Consider the following 20,401-nt stretch of genomic DNA (forward strand, 5'->3'; position numbering starts at 1 on the left):
TTAAAACCTTTGGCCCTCATCCTATCACTACACGCCCTGATAAATAGTCCCTCCTCATCTTTCCTGTAGGCCTCCTTTAAGTACTGGAAGGCTGCTATAAGGTCTGCCTGGAGCCTTCTCTTTAGGTTGAACAACCCCAACTCTCTCAGCCTGTCCTCGTAAGGGAGGTGCTCCAGCCCCCTGACCATCTTTGTGGCCTCCTCTGGACCTGCTGGAGCAGGTTTATGTCCTTCTTATGCTGGGGGCCCCAGAACCGGACACAGTACACCAAGGTGGGCTGTCACGAGAGCAGAGTAGAAGGGAAGAATCATCTTCCTTGATGTTGGTCACACTTCTCTTGATGTAGTCCAGGATACGACTGGCTCTCCGGTCTGTGATTGCACATTGCTGGCTTATAGTCAGTTTTCCATACACTGCTATCCCCAAATCCTTCTCCTCAGGGCTGCTCTCAATCCACTCATCACCCAGCCTGGATTTGTGCTTGGGATTGAGAGTTGCATGGGACTAGGCAATTAAAATTTTGTATTGGGATGCTGAGATCTCAATACCGAGATGCACTGAAATGGTAAGATTGATAAGATCTAGGGTTTGAGTGATTAGGGTTTTTTGTGTTCGTTTTGTTTTGGTTTGGGTTTTTTTTGTTTGTTTTAAGATCAGTTTATTTGTTAGTAGGGTAATATGTTAGTTTAAAGCACAGAACTCTGGAATAAAGGGTCTAGATCCTGTATCTTCCATTCCCCCCATGCATATCTTGGGAAAATGCCTTTGCACCTCTGTTTTTTCAAAGGTAAACCAGGAACAGCTGTGTCTGCTTACATGATAGAGTTGTTCAGACCACATTATTTATAACCTGCACCCTGAGTCTGTGGAAGAGCACATCTCACCTCCCCTATTTAAGTTATACTCGTATTTGATATTGCAACCTGCTTTGAAGCTACACACAAGTTTTTACTTATGGAGGTGGGAGGTAGGGACAGAGGGAGGAGGTGGGAGGTGCTGGCTTGAGAGAAAAATGTCTTTGTGATCTCTGTAACTTGCCTTACTGATAACTGGAAGGAGATTTTCCTAATAGAAAACCTGTGAGCTATGTGAGGAGGGTAATCCATTGACACTCCTAAGCCTTCAAGCCATCATGACATTTCATTTTTCACCAACTGCAAGACCATTTCTTGGGATTCATTTTGATTTCAATGCAAAGTCAACATCGCTTAGTCCAGGAGCAAGATCAGAATGGGGATGTCGGAGCAGGGCACACAAGTGGGGACATAGCAATTGTATTTGGAGAGGGTAAGAGCTGGTGGCAACAAGGAAGAAAAACAGGGCATGTTTGTGCAAGTGACCTCATTTATATCAGCATGCTGAGGAGGGAGCAAATGTACTGCACTGAAGGGAGTGAGTCCACATGCATTAGGGAGTGGGTACAGCACGACATGGCTGGCACAAGCCCAGGTGCTGCTTTGTAGGGTGGCAGGTCAGGATTTGCAGGGCAGCTGGCATTCTCAGCACCGGGCTTTTGAAGCTCTCTGCATTGCAGGCTGTGCCGAAATGGTGCAGGTTGGTTATCAAGCACTGGTGAGAAGGGCGTTCTGCTCTGGCACCCACCACCCCTCTGGACAGGCACTAGCAGTAGGAAAGGACCCACAGCCCCCGTGGTGCTGAATAGACCCCTGTGAGCGACTCACTCAAAATAATAATTTGTTAGTTCAATATTTGGCTGTTGAATGGCTCATGGACCAATCCTGATATTGGTTGGGGTTTTTTTTAATACTGTATTTGTTATTCTCTGAATGTTTTGGGTGGATAATTATCCAGTGTGTATTGTGTATTGCAGAATCCAGGAATATTTGCTTTGGCTTTTCTTCCTGGTTAGTTAGGATGTGCGGTTGCTGGCCTAGATCTCATGGCATTGTTTCTGACTACGTAAATGAAATTTTTAAACAAGAGAATAATGAATACAGACCAGAGAATAAGGCACATCCTGTGGCAATTTCACACAGGCAATTTTTCTTGCTAAAATCCATGAGGGGCTCAGCAGTTGTGATTATTTACACATGTACTTAATGGCTGTTCACATATCATTGATACAGGATAACAGGGACCTAATAACCAAGAGCTGATCGAGTTTGGTGGGTGCCTTGAATCATTCCTCTTTTTGTCTGTGTTCCCTCTCCTTCTCCTCTTTTTCTGTTTGACTACAGAGGCACTTCTAAGAAGGAGGAAGAAAACCTTCATTTGAAACCACATGAAACTAAGGCTGGGTGTAACCAGCTTCAAATCCAGACGAGTCAGCATGTAACTTCATGTGTTACTCTTTTTGTCATTCAGCATATGGCGCGGATGGGTGGCATTTTAAAATGCACAGAGGATCACTGTCACACATGCAGTAATGTGTGCACACACATGCACACCCATCAGTATATGCTTACTTTCCACTACAGCCAGTCCAGCTGTGATGCCAGCAGCAGCCCATCTGTGGCGAAGAAAGCTCAGTCTTTCTTTTTCCCTCAGCTCCCTGGATGGGTTTTACCCCCTGTGCCAGGACCCACTTTGCCACAGCTAAAATGGCACCTGAGCTGCGTGTTTTAAAGAGTTTGTCCACATTATGTGGCAGTCAGAGAAATTATTATAATCTTCACAAAACCTAAAGATTTTTTTTTTCCAACTCTTTGAATAAGATTTTGTGGCTATGTTAACACAGGCATGACTTCAAGAGATCGAAACTTCAGCACTAAGTGCCGCAAATGTATGTCCAAGTCCCAGATGTGATTGTGATACTCAGACAGCAGCCATTACCAAAAAGTTAGCAATCCACCACTTCTCATCCCACAAAAAAACTGCTGGCAAATCTTCCTGATGGTCTTCTAAAAGTACAAGAGATCAAATACAAGAAAAAAATATTCTGAATGCCACTAGAAAATAATCTTGGTAAGACACTGAAAAACACACATTCCACTGATGTGGGATTTCATCATTTGCAGGCGCTTTCATTCACTGCCTGTGCAGGTCCAGACCTAAGTTTGGGGATGCAACGGGGACTTGCTGTGAGAGGACAGGGGTGGGGATGGGTGCTATTTGCAAGTCTCCAAACTCATTGCTTGTGAGAGTTGAAAACCTTTGCCTGATGGAGAGGTTTCAGTGGGGTATGAAGGCATGGTGCAGCTTTGCCTGCCATCCACATGCTGAGGGAGCTCTGATGGGAGAATATTTAATTCTGTGATCCCATCTAATCTTGGGAAGCAATACAAGGCAACAGTGGCGATGCCTCCATGAGCTGCCTCACCAGCCAGGATGCTTCCTTTTGGTCACTGCACCCCATTCCTCAGATTAGGGAGGACTGGCGCTGGTGTGAGCCCCCACATATCACAGACTGCCAGTTGCTCAGAAACCCCTACTCTCAATGGGTCATTTTCCAGTGGGTTGAAAATACATCCCCATCCTCAATGTAACCTCTAATCTTGATTAAAATACTTCCAGGGCTGGGCAGCCCGGGCTGCATCCTTTGGTCAGTTCTGGCAGTGGTTCTTGTATTCCCTATTCCCTGTTAATATCACTGCTTGTCAAAGAAGATTTGTGCCTTTTCTGGAAGACGGCCGCCTATTTTGTACTAACCGGGGGAGAGACGCCTCATCAGCTGGTGCCGGGAACAGCGAGTGGCAGACAAGAAAGGCATCCTGTTTTCTGGGGAAAAGGCACAGGAGGTGGGCGAGTGTCTGGCTCTGACTATTAGCTCTGGCTGCTAGCACCACTCCTGCCCTTTCAGGATGCGACATAATCCTCTGTTTTAACCATGCGCAATCGCTGAACCTCTTGAGGCAGTGTTTGTGGCAGAGGTACGAACTTCTGTATCCTGGCCAAACTGCAGGACAGATTATGTTCTGTTGACCTATATTTCCCTAAAGTCATTTTCAATTAGTGCAGCAGTTAATCCTCCTGTTTGCACTGTTAAATTTCTCCCTGCTGCAATGCTAAACTGAGACTCCAGAGATCTCTGGGGGGTTTTACTAGCTCCTCCAAGTGGACAGAAACAACTGCCTATAACAAGCCCCTTCTCATATTCTCATGTTTCTTTGGAAAGTTTATCCCATTGCTCGCTGGCTGGTGGTGGAATGGTGTAAGGAAAAGTTTGGTGCCCAGCTCTTGGCGGATTTCCCTGGGGGCAGGAAACCAAAGCCCAGCTTGGGGGGAAGTTCACGTGGGGCCAACCCTGCATCTGGCACAGGCTGCTCTCCGTGACCTGCCAGGACTGGAGAAATTAAAGGTGGCTTCTGGCTGGAAGATGGGAAGGGTTGGCAGAGGCAGCAGGAAGAAGACCTACAAAGGGAAGCAAGGGAGGGGGTGTGAGCGGGGGAAGCAGCTTTTGTGAAAGGTTGGTCATCCCCTCCAGCAACTGGGAGGAAAGAGGGAGATGCTGTTTTGGAAAGGAATAGAGGACGTGCCTTACTTCACGAGCAGGCTCAGGAAAGGTGAAGGTGCCTTCATGGGATGGGTATGATGAATCTCCCTGGTCTCCATTAGATACCACCAAGCAGTTTGGGATCACTGACCCACAGCTCAGGGCAGGGCTCGGGGTGCCCACCATGGCCGTGGCACAGCAAGAGAGCCGTGGCAGTGGCAGGGCCTCTGTGTGAAACAGCCCAGGGGCCTTGGTGGGCAGTGTGGGCAGCAATACTGCCTTAGGCAGAGGGTGACCAGCAGGCCAAGGGAGGTGATGTTCCCCTTCTGCTCAGCACTGGTGAGGCACATCTGGAGTGCTGGGTCTGGTGCTGGGATCCCCAAGACAAGGCAGACATAGACATACTGGAGTGAGTCCAGTAAAAGGCTGTAAAGATGATGGAGGGACTGGATCATCTTTGATATGAGAAGGAACTGAGAGAGATCAGACTGTTCAGCCTGGAAACAAGAAGGCTCAAGGGGATCTTGTCAATGTGTATAAATCCTAACGGAGCTAATATACAAGCTTCCCCTCCTGCCAGTCTGGCTTTCCCTGATTTGTGTGCCCTTGCATCTGATGGTTGGGGTGTTGGTTTTTTTTTTTTTTTGCCTGTGGATAGTTTCACATTATTTTTTGTGTATGTTTAGCATACAGTTGCAGATGCAAAGCACTCATGTATGGGCCCGTCAGCACAGTGTGAAGGTGCGCAGAATCCCAATCCTCCTCTTCTACCTCCTGCTGCTGTTTTATTCCTCCTGTGGTGTGAAATGCAGGAAGTTGATGTCAGTTATTCAATAGTTCAGCAAGTAAGGACATTGTATTTTTAAGTAAGGGAAATATATTGAAGCTAATAATACCCCATCTCATATCACGGAATTGATCTATATTATCAATTTATGCTCAACTTTGAAACAGTCCCATGCAACCGCACAGCCAGTATTCTAGCAAAGTTTTCCACATTATCTTCTCACTATGGGCCTATAAAATCCCCTGACACCTGAAAGAACCTCTCTGTGTAGCCCCTGTCATTACACTAAGATGAAACATATCTTAAAAGTATATTCTACTGTGAAATTCCTCTGGGCTTAAAAATCGAAAAGTTATTTTTGATTGTAGTAGAAATGTGATTGAAACCACAAACCATTTCTTACCTGGGTTTTTCTTCGTCCTTTCTTTTCCTGCTTTTGTTGCTAGGCTCAAAGGAATGAATATTGTCCAGGGTTGTGTCCCCTCTTTTCCCTCTATTTTCCTTCAATTTTGAAAAAGGTGTGGAGAAATTCTCTTCTACCTCTTCCTTAGGCATTAGTCCTTTCTCCCTTATGTGTGGAACTCACACAGACAACCTGGGGAGGAAACAAACTTTAGCCTTGAAAGGAGAATTTGAAAAGCAAAATTAAAGTTTTGTTTACTTAAAACGAAAATTTATTTCTAGGTCAAAGTTTCTCAATTTCTCAAAATTAAAACTTTTCCAATAAACATTCGGTAAGCCTCTCATTTTGTGGACAGGTATATTTTTCAGCTGAATGATTTTAACATTTCTAATTACATTTATTCCCTTTATTTCTGGTAAATCAGCGTTGTCATTCAGAGGTAGTTATGAATACTTCTGTCCTTTTCCTTCTCTCCAAGAATCAGCACACTCCTGTGGGAAAGTTGGAGAACCTCTGTCCATGAAATAGTAACATTCTGGTTCATACATATTCAAGTACAACTTCATTAGAGGATTGGTGCACAAGGCAGATCAGGGCTAAAGCATTTGCTGAGTTTCATGAAGGTTAATTCATCTGCAAAAATCCCACATCAAGGCACCATTTCCAGGGCTGAGGCTGAGGTCTGGAGGGGGCAGAGGATTGACCCTGGCCATGGGTGAAGCAAGCCCTCACCTGAGCCCTGCTGCTGGGAGGAGAAGGCACCGGGAGCGGTAGTGGGGATGCAGCGCCGGCTGGCTCAGACAGTCGTGTGTCACCTGCCAGGGACAGCTCAGAGCTCCCTCCCTCCTGCCCCCAAACCTCGCTTGCTTTCCCCCAACCATCAAGGCTGTTTCCTGAGGTCTCACTCCCTGTCTACCTCCTTTTCCTGCCTGACACTATGTCCTTTAGGTAGCACAGCTCACAGCTATCTTGTGCTGCATCTCCACATACTCCCTGGGATCCTGTGTGCTGTAGAAATGCCAAGAGTGAATCATGCCCTCTGACTTCTCGTCCTTTGCAACATCATCAGTGGGTTAAAACCCCACCTGGCTCACTTGTGCCTAGCTCAGATTTCAGAAGTAGGCTGGGCATGGCTTGTGCAGAAATTCCCTCTGGAGGGAAATTTATCCCACTGACTGTGGAGCCAACACAAGGTTCTCTATACAACAACTGCCACTTCTGCTAATGCACGGCTGTAACTGCCTGTCTTCCTTCTGCAAGATATGCAAAGAGCCAGCCTGACCAGGACCACAGGGTTTGACACCAACTCATGCAGTCTACACATTGGACTTAAATATTAACCTCCCTGAACAAAACACCTGTGAGACCCAGCCTAACCCCTTTGCCTAAACAGCCCCACGGCCAAGGATCCTCAGATCTGTGTCAGCACCTTGCATGGGATGAACATGGTCTGCTGATCACAGCAAAGGAGAATGGCTGCATACCTGCCAGGGTGGTTCACATACCCACTTGATAAGGTGCCACTTGCTGGTCCCAGGTACATTCCCTGGAAAGTGATGATTAACTTCTGGGTGAAGGAGGTGTCATCTTGACTTCTGCCATTTTTTATTTTCCTTTTAAGTAGAAAAATGTGTAGAGGCTGATTTCACCCCTGTCATGATGGTGCTGTGAATCTGAGCAGGTGTTTTTGGCTTTACTGCTGTGTCACAGGCTCCTGGTTTTGTTATCTTGTCATGGAGCCAGGCTGGGCCACACTGGAGCTTGATGACAGCTCTCAGGACAAGCAAAACTTTCTCAGGCCTTCGCTGCCATGCTGTGAGCACAGTGCATTGCCCCTGGGTCTTCATCCCTGCCATGCAACTGGTGGAAGGGGCTGTTCATTTCTAAAGTAGTTCAGCTGCAGGTACTGATACTCATATAAGAAAAACACAAGTCCTTTTTCTTGGGAATCACTTCTGTCACTATCCCTTCTCTGTCTGCTGCCCATGCAACAGCTGAGAGGCAGCTAATATAATTATCAAGACTTAATGAAGGACAGTGCTGTTGGCCAGCACTGTTATCAGGGCAGCTGAGTCTGTTTGGGTTAGGGCAGAACCCATTTTGTTATCAGCCAGCTGCCTTGAAAACTGAGTGAGATTTCATCCTTTGGTTTCAGGTTAAATATGAAAAGCTGTGATTCATCTTTGGAGGGCTGTTTATTAAGCTCCCAGATAAGCTAATCTAGCTGGGATCTCCCCCATGCAAGCAAAGCCCAGAATGGTGCCATGGGTAGTACTGGGACATCAGGACTACAATGGGAGAGTTTCTAAATCATCACTCTTGTTTATTCATATACAGTGCATATTTTTATGCTCAATAGCCTCTTGGGGTCTCTGGCATCAAATGTATATATATTAATAAATCTGTATAAAACACATATGCCATCACCCTTCCTTCTTCATGAAAATGTGACCTTTACTTCCTCAAAGGTTTTGAATTTTGCCTTCTTGGTCGCACAGTATGAAATAAAAAAAAAGACACCCTGCATGATGAAAACCAGAAACATCATGGCTTGAGGTGTTCTTCAGTGTGATGCATGGATTTAAAAAATTGTTTGGGATGGAGCCATGGCATTTGATGACTGGACGTGTGCCTTGTTATTGGTACAGAAGCATGCCAGCTGATGGGGACACAGCTTAAACCACACTCCAGGTAGAGGAAACCAGCTGAAACACTGGGATCAGAGGGAGCTGATAATACAAACCGGACCTTTCTTCTCTACCTTTTCTCACTTGATCCTTGCTAGGACCTTCTACAGGTTATTTTCCTAGAAGTACTGATGGAGGACTTTTGTTCATAAACAAATGAGGTTGGGGAAAAGCGACCACAGCCTGCTATCTCAGCATACCTGTAATGTAGATGGTATTTATCCAATCTCTGAGAGTAGTTTTTGTAACAAGTGATACACTTGTATTTTTTGTTAATCACTAACCCTTACTTGCAATGAAAAACAAATCAACCCCATCTACACTGACTGTCTACATCAGAAGGTGATAAAGTATATTCTAAAGAAGTAGAATATAAAATGTTTTTCTTCGAAGTGACTTTAAAATTAGCTGTTTCAAACCACATTGTTGAAAAGTAACTTATAGGAGTGAAAGCACCTCCAAGCAATCACACCTCTCACTCTGGTATCTAAATCCATCACTTCATGAGATAAAGTCTTTGCTATCCATGCTGGCCTGAGGTGTTTCTGACCCATAATACCTGTCCTTGCCCCTGTCCCTGTGCACTGCACTGCAGTCCTCTAGCTTCCTGGCAAACTTTACATGACACTGTGAAATGAACTGGGGAACTGATCTGGCTTAAAGAAACACCTGCCAAAACCCTCCCCCCTCCTCCTTTTATTTAATCTGGATCAATTCCCCAGTCTGGTCCTGGTGCTAATAAAGCTGACAGGGAAGAAAAAAAATCTTGAGGAGAAGGGGTGAAAAGGTTAGAGAGTAAGAAAAATCTTCATCTTGTCCTGCTGCTGTGGACTCTCTCATGAGACCACACAGCCTGAGCCATGTAGCATCAGGCACCACACTGGGAAAGGTCACCCCAAAACCTGTCAGCCTTGTTGAGTCTCTGCTTCAGCAGAAGTGAGCTCAGGGGGGTTCTCCGTCAGGCCGTGGATCCTGGAGAGATGTCAGGCAGTAGCAGGGAGGATGAGGTGGGTGCCAGGGAGAGAATGAAGGGGCTGTTGGAAGAAGAGCTGCTTTACATGAAAAAAATTTGGAACAGTATAAATAGCTGAATTTTTAGTACAGGCACCTGTATGCTGAAGAAAGTGCATGCCATTCAGGGAAGGGTGATCAGTGCAGACTCTTTTGTACTGTCAGCCAGCGTTACAGGTGTGTCAGTTGATGGGATTAAGACTTGCTTTTTTTGCTTCAACAAACTGTAATTTTATGTATATGCATAGGTATTAAAATGGGGCAAGCCAGATGTGGCTGCAATCACCCTTTTCACATGCTCTCTGCCAAGAAATCCACTCCGAGCTGCACGTGAAGCCTTGCCTCTAGAAAATCTCTCTATACAGACAAGAAATTTGCAGCCTGTGACCCCAAACCATCAACAGGTGACATTGTTATTCTCCTAGATGATTGTCTGCATCCCAAAGGTATATAAACTTCACTCACTTGGTCTCTCTCTTCATTCCCACCCCTGTTTTAAACGGTAATAGGTCATCCCAGAAGCATATTTACTTTCTTGTAATTTTTTGAACTTAAATATAGAATAGCCCAAATTGTTTCAGTCTGAAAATTTTCTAATTAACCACTGGGACACAGTGGAAGAGCTTTGTGAAGTACAATGTACAGCTAAACTGGATAATCATCCTTGAGTTTAAGCATGTGAATGTAGAGATCCAGCACTGTCACTCACAAGATTTTTTTTTTTCTTTCCTCCATATGTACATGCTTTAAGTACTTTCAGTAAGTAAGATTTCTTGTACAAGCTCATATGGTTCCCTATACACAGCTATAACTTCATTGCACTGAGATGGTAGATATTGCGATAAACTTAGAAGGGGAGTGGGGAGGGAGAGGACCGTTTTTAGCAAAGGGATCATCATTAAAGTCAGAGAAAGCTCCTAATTAATAGGAGGAATTTATTCTACTTAGAGAAACTAGCAAAAATATAGCTCATGGCTTTATCTCAGCCTTGATGAACTGCACTTTTTTCTGTATTTTATCTGAGTCTGGTTTAGTCATTCAGGGCTCTTTGGAGATTTCAAACTCTTTGAAAATGCTCATTTCAAATAACTTTGGCTACTCTGATTATCCTGGACATCATTTCTCTATGTAGATATTACTGCAGTGGTTCTGGTCAGTGGAGACACCTGAGCGAAGATACCTGCAGCAAGAGAGGGAACAGCATCTTAGGCAAGAGCCTTCAGTTATTGTCCTTTGAGCCGAGTGGAGAGGCAAACCCTCTGGAGATACATCAAGGACAAGTGCCGTGCAGAAAACTCTAAACCACTGGAGAAATTCAATTTCTCCAACTCGTGGGTTACTGAACAGGTGCAGAGGGAAAGCTTGTCACTGCAGGAAAGAGTGCTGAGGTGTCCCAGAAATCTCACCTGCATGGCACACAGCCGGCTCCTGAGCCTGACCCAGGCCTGCTGCTCTCAGGTGGGCTTGGCAGACCTCCTTGGGTCTGCCCCCAGGCTGAATTTATACAGGTGTTACCAAGCTACACAAAGAAACAGTTTGTTGGCATAGAATTTTTATGTAGAGGCATCCGGAGAGTATGACATGCAAGGGACTGAACACGTTATGAGTTTCTTATATTACCTTGGCTGTTATATTATGTAAGAGAGAGACAGAGTGTCCTCACATTATTATTGTAATTAAAGAATATTGTGCTTTTAATTTTCACAGTTCCTTCCTCAGCATTGTTTGATACGAATAGATGATAACAGACTGGTTATTGTGAGTTATTAATAACACGTTATTTACTCACCATATGCCTAGGAGCAAGAGCAGTAAGCAAGGCTGCTTTGTCCTAGGTGTCCCTCCCTGCACACACAACTAAATGTATCCTCTTTGATCTCTCTTTGCCTCCCAAGGTCTCACTTCATTTTGGACTTACTGCTTACTCTCTCCTTTGCCCTCAGCCTGGCTCCCTCTGTGTTTGAGGGATTCTGGAAAAAAGAAAAAATTTGTTCTGCCTTTTGCATTACCTCTTGAGTCTGTATGGAGTAGATGCTCTGGTCTGTTTTTAATTTCCACGATTCTATAGTGCTTCTGAGTCCAAGGTGCTAAATATAGATCTAACCCATAATAGCCAGCCTCTTTTTCATTTCTGTCTTACGATGTTATTTTCTGCTTTTATCATTTAAGCCTAATGGATTTACATTATTAGGATCTCTCCAGTATGTACAACGTGATTATGAACAAGACAAGTGCCTCAGAAGTTTCCTGGAACATTTGTCTTAATAAGAACAAGAAAAAAAGAGACTTTTCACTGGCTCTGCAGGAAGAGGACTGGTGCAGTACAGGATGGCACTCTCCCCTCCCTACTGCAAACCTGCATATGCCCTCTGGGCAGGGTGAACACATCCAGCACACTGCTTAGAATAATGACACTCTGGAGAAAAATCAGCAGACAGCATGAAAAGCGCTGGCTCAGACATTTTGTGTTGGCAGACTCCTACCAAAATTAGTTCTGGATAAGCCAGTACATCTGTAGTCAAGAGCAAACTATTCCTCTTTCTTCCTATTCCTAACACAGTCATACCCAAAAAATACAAGTCAGGAAAATGTTTGGGGAAACTATTAAGGTACACGAAGGGAAAAGAATATCCAGACAAATATGGAGACATTTGAGACAAATATGAAGTCATGTGTAATAAACAGCATGGATTTATAAGGACTAAATCAAGCCAAACACAAGTGATGGCTTTTTGGGACAGAACAGTCCAAAACCAGCCAAGGAAAGGAATGTGGTGGATATAAAGGGCCAGGCCCAGAGGAGACACGGAGACCACTCAGCACAACTGTAGAGACATACCTGTGTTTTCCCAAGCCTCACTGCTACCAGTGGTCCCATCCAGTAGCTGGTGAGGAGTGAGGTATTGGGGAGCCTTAGTCATGTCATTTCATCTCTGTCCAAGTATGTTTGTCCCTGGCTATACAAGAGGGATATGAGGGAGGACTTCTGTGTGATCAGGCAATCCTTCCTTATTGAGCTTGGTTGGGCTTAGGGTCTCTTTGTACAAGAGTCCAAGCAGCATGTCTGGAGAGCCGCCACAAGGCACGGACACTGATGACTGACCTCTCCAGAAGAAATAAAGGTTGAACCCTACATGAACCACTGCCCTTGGCACAGTGAAACAAACTTCTCTTTACCTGGAGAAGCTCATCATGCTTAGCTTCAATATTGAAGTGCTATCTGAAAAGGGGCTGAGAAGCATGGTATCATGCCACAGAATCAGCATTTGAATACTCTTTTGTTTTCAGGTGCCTCTCAAGAGTAATGTGCGGTTTGGGGAAAGGTGGGTCTTCAGTACTACCCTCATTCTCTTTGTGTTACTGTCAGTTCACCTGGGAACAAGTTAATTTCCTCTGAATCAAACCTCAGGTATAGCTGTGAGGATAGTGCAGTCCAGGCATTGCTCCCAGTAGGCACTGTGGATGATACACCAAGCCTGCCTGCCCTGCAAAAGTCCTCCAGCACTAAACCGGCACTCCGTGCATCTTGACTATGAAATTATGTTCATAAGCCATGCTCAACTGTGGCTGAGAGAGACTGCAAGGAAGATATTTGGCTTATTCACGCTATGTAGTTTGCTGCTGGAAGCATCGATTTTCATGGTGCTGTCCAGAAGACCATGAGAGAGAGCTGCTGCTGCTGCTGGAAATCACAGTAGCTCTATATGTCTAGACTGCTGCCAGCAGAACAGATGGCCCATGAGTGGTGCAGGGGTGACTGCTGTATCCATCCAGAAAGTGCATTGCACAAAGCAGGACCAAGTTGGTCCCAGCTGTATCCTGGTAAAGAAAAAAAAGGTGTCTTATGTGAGAGAGGAGCATGTACACCTTGAGTGTGCCCATGACTGTGTATCTCAGTGGGTGGGGAAGCTCAAATATGACAAGTCCAGTTAGGCTTAATTTTTCCTAACAAGAAATGCCAGAGCACTGATGCACATGGCAGAAATTTTTGTGGCAACCTGGTGAAAAAGGTTTCTCTTACGTTGCTTCAGACTGTCCTGGAACTGGTTTGTCCTGTCTCTTCTGTCCCCTGCTTCTGAAGTTTTGTGCTGTTCCTACTACGGAAAAATTAATCCTGAATATTCAGGAACTGTTCATCTGAAATACATTAGGAGCAGTGCAGGGGCTGGAAGTTAACAAAAAAAAAATATAGAAGGTAGGTGAGAACATGGGCAAGAAATTAAAATGATATGATGTCCCATGGGTACATGAATTCAGTGACAGAGGTCAGACTAATGCTCCAAACTCCAGTTTCTGGAGCCTGCCCAAAGTGTGCCCAAAGGGAGCTCCCTCAGAGTGGGGACCAAGTGCTGTGTCCATCACACATCTTCTGTGATTTCAGTCAGGGCAGCCTTAAAACCAGGTGGAGGCTGTGTGTGTACTAGTAAACTGACAACTGTCAGGGTACAAGCCTGGACAGTGTTACACTTTCATTCATACCACAAATTATGGTGTTGTGGTTTAACCCCAGCTGGCAACTAAGCCCCAGACAGCCACTCGTTCACTCCCCCCTTGGTGGGATAGGGGAGAGAATAGGAAGGGGAAAAATGAGAAAACTCGTGGGTTGAGATAAAGACAGTTTAATAGGTAAAGCAAAAGCCGTGCACACAAGCAAAACAAAATAAGGAAATCATTCACCACTTCCCATTGGCAGGCAGGTGTTCAGCCATCTCCAGGAAAGCAGGGCTCCATCACATGTAACAGTTACAGTTACTTGGGAAGACAAAAAGCTGTGACTCCAAATGTCTCCTGCTTCCTTCTTCTTCCCCCAGCTTTATATTGCTGAGCATGATGCCATATGGTCTGGGATATCCCTTTGGTCAGTTGGGGTCAGCTGTCCCAGCTGTGTCCCCTCCTGACGTCTCTTGCACCCCCAGCCCACTCGCTGGTGGGGTGAGAAGCAGAAAGGGCCTTGACTCTGTGTGAGCACTTGCTCAGCAGTCACTAAAACATCCCTGTATTATCAACACTGTTTTCAGCACAGACACAAAACATAGCCCCATACTAGCTACTGTGAAGAAAATTAACTCTATCCCATCCCAAACCAGCACATATGGACACAGTCCTTAATATGCTTTTGGCCAGGTCCAGCTTGCACTCTTCTAGGCAGTGCATCACCATGGTTAGCAGATGGTTAACTCACTCTCAACAGTGGTCTGGGCTTGAGAGAGCTCAGCTTGATGAATACTTGAATCTGTCCCATATCATCCCAACCACTAAAACCTGACAAAGCCCTAAATCAGATCATCTTTTAGCTCCTCTTGCTTTGCCCTCCTCCTGGCTAGCAATGCCTCTTTTGAGGCCAGCTGTGAATTATCTGCCAGAGGGAAGTTCTTAAAAAGCTTTATGCTGTAGTAGCCTGCCTTATGTTCTCCATTAGGCGGGCTTTATTCCTCCCATGTCCAGTGTTACACCAGCAGAAGTTGGATTAGTCTTGTATTTCTTGGCTAAACAATGACTAAAGGAAGCATGATAACTATCTACAAGTATTTGATGGGTGTAAACTCCAGTGAGGAAGAGGAATTGTTTAGTGTGGTTAAAGGACTTTTATGGCCAAGAGCGATTAGATTAAATTGAACAAAGCAAAGCATAAACTGAATACCCTTCATAATACCTAGCAGGCTGCAAGGGCAGCTCCTGAGGGATGTGGTAAAAGCAGTGATGTCTGGGTCAGTTGAAATGTCGCAGGGAGCAGAGCAGTATTTGTGTTATTGACCTTGGAATGCCGTCCCACGAACAGCGTGTCCATTCTCCCTGCTGTGCCCACACCCACGTCACCCTGCATCTGTGTGAGTGCACACCCAGCCAAATAAGGAGGAAAGAAGTGTGTCAGGGTGGTATAACCCCTGCCTGCACCTGATTTGTCCCTTTCATCTGGTGGTGTAATATATTGCCCTAAACAATAAGTTTTCCTGCTGCTGACAGTGATTCTGATCTCGGGACTCTTAAGGGAGAAGTTAGGCTTTCACTTTCCATAGTGAGCCACAAGTAAGTTTTCAGCAGGCTGGGACCTGAGTTTGCTACTAACAGTTGTGTTATCACATACCTACAGGGATGCCATCAGCATTCTTCTCAGGTTACACCTTTGTCAGCTGGCAGGACATGGTATGGGATGATTGACTTTGTACAGAAGGGAACAAACAGGAGCGCATGGTTCCTCCAAAAATATACTGGTGGCCTCTTATTCACTGCGGGGAAAAACGAGCTTGCTCTCTCACACAGGAGAAGCTACACCTGTGCAAACCCGCTTGCCCTTTTTCTCTGAAAACCAAACATAGAGCATGCAATCCCATCTGACAGGAGTTTCTGATAGAGAACATGAGTTGGGCACTGAGAACAAATGTCAGTGGCTTGAGCACTGCTGTGTCTTTCAAAATCCTGCAGCCTCTTAAGGAAAAAGAAATAAGGGGCTTTGTGATGTTTGGTGAGTTATGATGCTTTCCCCTGGCATGCCTGTTTCTCTGTCTAATTACACAGACACAATAGCAAAGAAATAGATAAACCAGGTAAGGTTTGTTGTGGATGTCCTAGTCATCTAGGAGACAAGAGCTTTATTTACCTGACATGTCTTGTAGGCAAGGGTAGGACAAGCATACCCTGTTTTTAAAACAGTATATTGCTTCTAAATTGCAGGTTATCTGTTCTGAAACAACACCACTTAATGGGTTATCTCCTCCTTTAATCGGTGCCGTTGTTGGCATATCATTAAATCCTACTTAACATAAGTGTGAGAAGCCTGCTGTTAAAGGCTGCCGGCAGAAAGTCAAGGAGGCACCCGTCCTCCCATGACGCTTTCAAAGAAGGCCCTGATCTGTTCATAAAAGGTCAGGAAGGGAGCTAGGAATTCAAAAGACTTAAAAAAAACAGACCGGACTGGAGTCTTTAGTAGTGCGTCATCTCATGATTTCTTCTCCCAAGGGAGTAATTCTTCAAATGTTTTGTGTGCCCCTCGCTGGTGTCTCTCTCTTCTGTTTTTCTTCAGGAGCAAATTGTCTATTTCTGTATTTACTGAGCCTCCTCTCTTTATACAGAGGCAGAGCTAATAGACAGCTGTGGATGTGTGAGAGTCTAACAGGTTTATCACCATCTCCCCTGCATGCCCACCACCCAAATGCTAACACTAGCTGGTTAGGTGTGCACAGTATGGGTCACCCAGCAGAGTGGGCATGGCACTATTGCAGAGTTCCCGCAGCGTTGATACGTTCTTCATCCTAAACCTGGCTGGCTGCGAATGGCTCAGATAATAACATATATTCTGTTTTATCTCATAGGCACAGAATACCAATATTGGTGGCTTCATTAAAAATGGCATGCTTAGGGATGGCATTTTACACAGGATAGTTTCCCATCCTGGCCAAGAATTTTCTTCATATAAAAGGCTGGCAGGTGGCTATGCTTTTGATGATATTTGGAAAAGATTAATTCTTCTTCCCAGGTATCTGCTGCCTTTTCAGTTCCAAATAAAGTCATGTGCATACTATATGGGTAGCGGAGAGGAATAAAGAGGAACCACATGATTTTGGTAACCTCACATGATGACAGAGGTGATTTATTGCAATGCATTATCAGTGGGTGCTCCCAAAGTCCCTGATGAATGTGTGTTAAACCTATGCCACAAGAAGCTGCAACTCCTGTGCAATCTAGGCTGTCCTGGAAACTAGGGGTGCCCAGCCCTTCATGAAAGCCCATTCTCCTGGGATTTTCAGCCTTGGCTTTGTGAGCTCAGGAGGTTCAGAGCTCATGAATTGGGTTTGAAGAACAGCTGAGGGCTAACCTGAGCAACTCTGAGCACTAACCCCATTGGAGGAGGCTCATCTCTACTTCACAACCCAGTGGAGCTTTCATAAGTCTCTTTAACAATAGCACTCAATTTAAAATGTGTGTTATCATGCCATTTTCCCACTGTGTTGAGGGGTACAACCCTAGAAATCCAACATATACTAACACATGAATTCTGGGAGTCAGATATCAGGAGCAGACAACTGTAGGGTCTTCAGAATCTTGCTGTGTTAATATGGTCCTTACATATTATGGATAATGTTCACAGTATTGACAGCAGCTTGACAGATACATCCTGTGTAAATCATGGTATTTTTTCAATGGTATTCATTGCAGGTTGCTCCATGCATCAGCTTCTCCTCAGATTGAACCTCACAGGACTGCCTTCTCCTTCCCTTGTTGTTGTGTCCTCCAGCAGACCAGTATGCAGCCAAAGAGGTAATTTTGCTGGGCCAAAAGACCCAACAGATGTTTTTAGCATTTAATTAGACTTTCACTTCATGAGTTTTATCACCTATAAGGTATTAGAGGTCATGCCTACCAGACTTGCCACCTGGCCATTTCACAGCTACAGAGCACGCTTTATAGTGGTCACCTGTAGTGACCTTTCTGGACAGATCTGAATTTGTCCTGCCTGAGCAAACACCAGAGGGTGTCATGGGAATCCCTGATTTCTGCAGCATGGCCATATTGGCCTGATGTCAGGGCAGATCTCTGCCTGTGGTAATATATCTAACCATGGCCCAGGATTTATGAGTTCAGGCCCTGTCATGGAATCACAGAAATACTTTCCATACAGTTCCAAACTCCTGATGCTGGTTGCATCTAATCTGTGCCCCATGGGCCAGCCAATTCAAGTGTCTGCACTGAACTCTACCCTGTGACGTGGACATGGCATATCCTGGAGTTTTTAATGCCTGAATCCACTTCGCAGTCTTTGAGGGAGGAAAGTACCTTGTGCCCATTTTAGAGGAGAGAAGATGGTCAAATTCAAAAATGCCCTGCAGTGCGTCCCCAGAATCTTAGGCAGCATGCCAATGCCTAAGCCAAACCAACTCCTCTCCTTCCCTTAAACGCTATTTATTTGGTTTATCTAATGATGCAATCCACATGAGTTGTCCCTGGCACTCCTCTTTTTCTGGGCCAGGGAGTCCTTTGTTATCGCACAGCCACTCCCTGGCTTGGCTGCAGTCTCTTGGTGGCTCTGTGAGCCTTGCCTTCTCACCCAGAGGGCAGTTAGAACATCAGGAAAGTGCCAGCCCCAAATTCAGACTGTGGTGCTTAGGGCTGAGGGCCAGAGAGATGCTCCTGAGATGGTGGGAGACCAGAACCTGGTTTCCTCCCCATGGGGTATATCCCTTGCCCCATTTGTAGGACCCAGGTAGACTATGAGGTACCTCTTCTTTCTGGCTGATGGAGGCTTCACATCTCTCAGCAGGATGCATCCTATTCTTTGACTTTCCCCTTCCCTGCATCGGGAAATGTAAGCACTTCTGCTGCACAGCAGCTACCTCAGTACTGGTTTTCTTGATCTAGTCGTTTGACAAATGGGTGCCTCAGTGCAAGAGAGACATCTTTAAACTGGAGGAGATGCAGAGAACAACAATAATAAAAAGCATAATGCTCTGGGAAACATCTGTAAGGCAGCAATTTAAAGCCTAACTATTAGTATGCTGGGAAAGATCTCAAGTGAAATAAAAAGAAATTAACTTGTTAAATATCTCTAAAGCAGGCATGTAAAAAATATTATTGTCTGTATGTAGATATCTTGTGTAAACAGCCTTTTCCTCTTGGGGCTACATCTTCGTAATTATGTATTATTTGCAAGAAGAATGCAGAGTGTGAGGAGTGAATATGTTCCAAATGTGTTCAAACCCTGACCAGGCGAAGGATGTGATTTTAGCACACTTCAGGGAGAGGAGAACAAGCCTGTGCCTTTTGTTTATTCTTCTTGAGCTCTTTGCAACAATTGCACTTTTCACTGGTAGTGACTCACCTGGCAAAGAAGATAAGAAACCCAAAAGCACTGCTGAACAAAAACCTAGTGCTGGAAACTATCCTCCAAATTTGAGGCTTACAGCCCTTCTGAAACCATAATGATATTCAGATCCTTCAGGCTTCCCTAATTACCAAGAGAAAGAACTATCATTCTTTTCTAGATGTAGTGTCAGCATTTGTTACAAGCAACCAACACAGAATTATCCACAAACCTTCTCGTGACCTATAAACCTGCAATTTGATATGCCTCACCCAATTTTTATTCTGTAACAAGTGATTTTTTTTTCCATGGAATTTTATAGTAGAAACTCTTTAATCTACCAAGGCAACACGTAAGAAGATCCCGTGGCTGGAGGCTGAAGCTAGATACATTTCAGCTAGCAATAAGGTACGCATTTTAACGGTGATTAATTAAGCCCTGAAATAACTCCTTAGGGGATATCATGAATTCACCACCTCTTGAAGTCTCTGAACTTTGTCTTTCTAAACCTCCTTTATACCTGAAATACAAAGTGTTTCAGGGAGAGGCAGTGTTAGGATATTTCTTAACATCAATAAGAAGACATTCCCACATCAGCACTCCAATTTTTAATTTTTTTTTCTTATTGCACACAATGAAATTAATTTCCTTTTTCCAGTGCCAACCAGTCCACTTCAGTGGAAATCAAGAGGCCACCATCAACTTATACCAGTAAATAAAGCCAAACTTAAAAAAACACATATCAGCTAAATTTGCAGATGCCTACAGGGCTGCAGAGTAGCATTTTCAGTCACACTGTCACCTGTTCCTAATTGTTAGGAATGGCTCTCTTTCACTGTCAATCCCATCTCAGAAACAATACATTGCCATTTAAATATTTAATGAGTCACTTGTAAATATCCCACTGGAACAACAGGACATCTATCTCATGCTGCAGAGCTGTATTTCAAAAATAACTATCCTTAAAAACAATACAAAAAATCCCAGATGTTTTCCCCTTCCTACTTTACAGAAGACTTTCTCTCTCTCTGCTTTTCCCTTTTCATTTCTCATCCACTCTTCACCCGCAGGGTTATGCCGAGGTGGCTATGAGGACGCCCAAGCTGACATACTCTGTTTGCATTCTTCAGTCAATTTGGGTTGGCTCCATTCCCCTGTGTGGGCTTGGCAACATGAAAAAGTGACCTTGTGGCAAACTTGGGTGTGACCTTCTAAAACAGCAACAGCTCCCAGCGTGACTGCTGGGGCTCCTACTCTTACTCCATGGAAAATATGAGGCAGTTTATCCCATGTCCACCAATAAAATGTTTTACATTTATCTTAG

At 44.7% G+C, this 20,401-nt stretch overlaps 1 long non-coding RNA gene across 1 annotated transcript; it reads right to left on the reverse strand.

Moving 5' to 3' along the window:
• Nucleotides 1-5,041: 5,041 nt before the first annotated feature.
• LOC113485856 lies at nucleotides 5,042-20,170 on the reverse strand. The gene is made up of 3 exons (XR_003399486.1): nucleotides 20,083-20,170; nucleotides 5,584-5,775; nucleotides 5,042-5,187 (listed from the first exon to the last, which is right to left on the reverse strand). It is a non-coding gene; the product is annotated as an uncharacterized LOC113485856 (long non-coding RNA).
• Between the last annotated feature and the right edge of the window lie 231 nt (nucleotides 20,171-20,401).

This window comes from Athene cunicularia (assembly GCF_003259725.1).
Source record: "Athene cunicularia isolate RWA chromosome 1 unlocalized genomic scaffold, athCun1 chr1_part1, whole genome shotgun sequence".
Classification (NCBI taxonomy): Eukaryota; Metazoa; Chordata; class Aves; order Strigiformes; family Strigidae; genus Athene; species Athene cunicularia.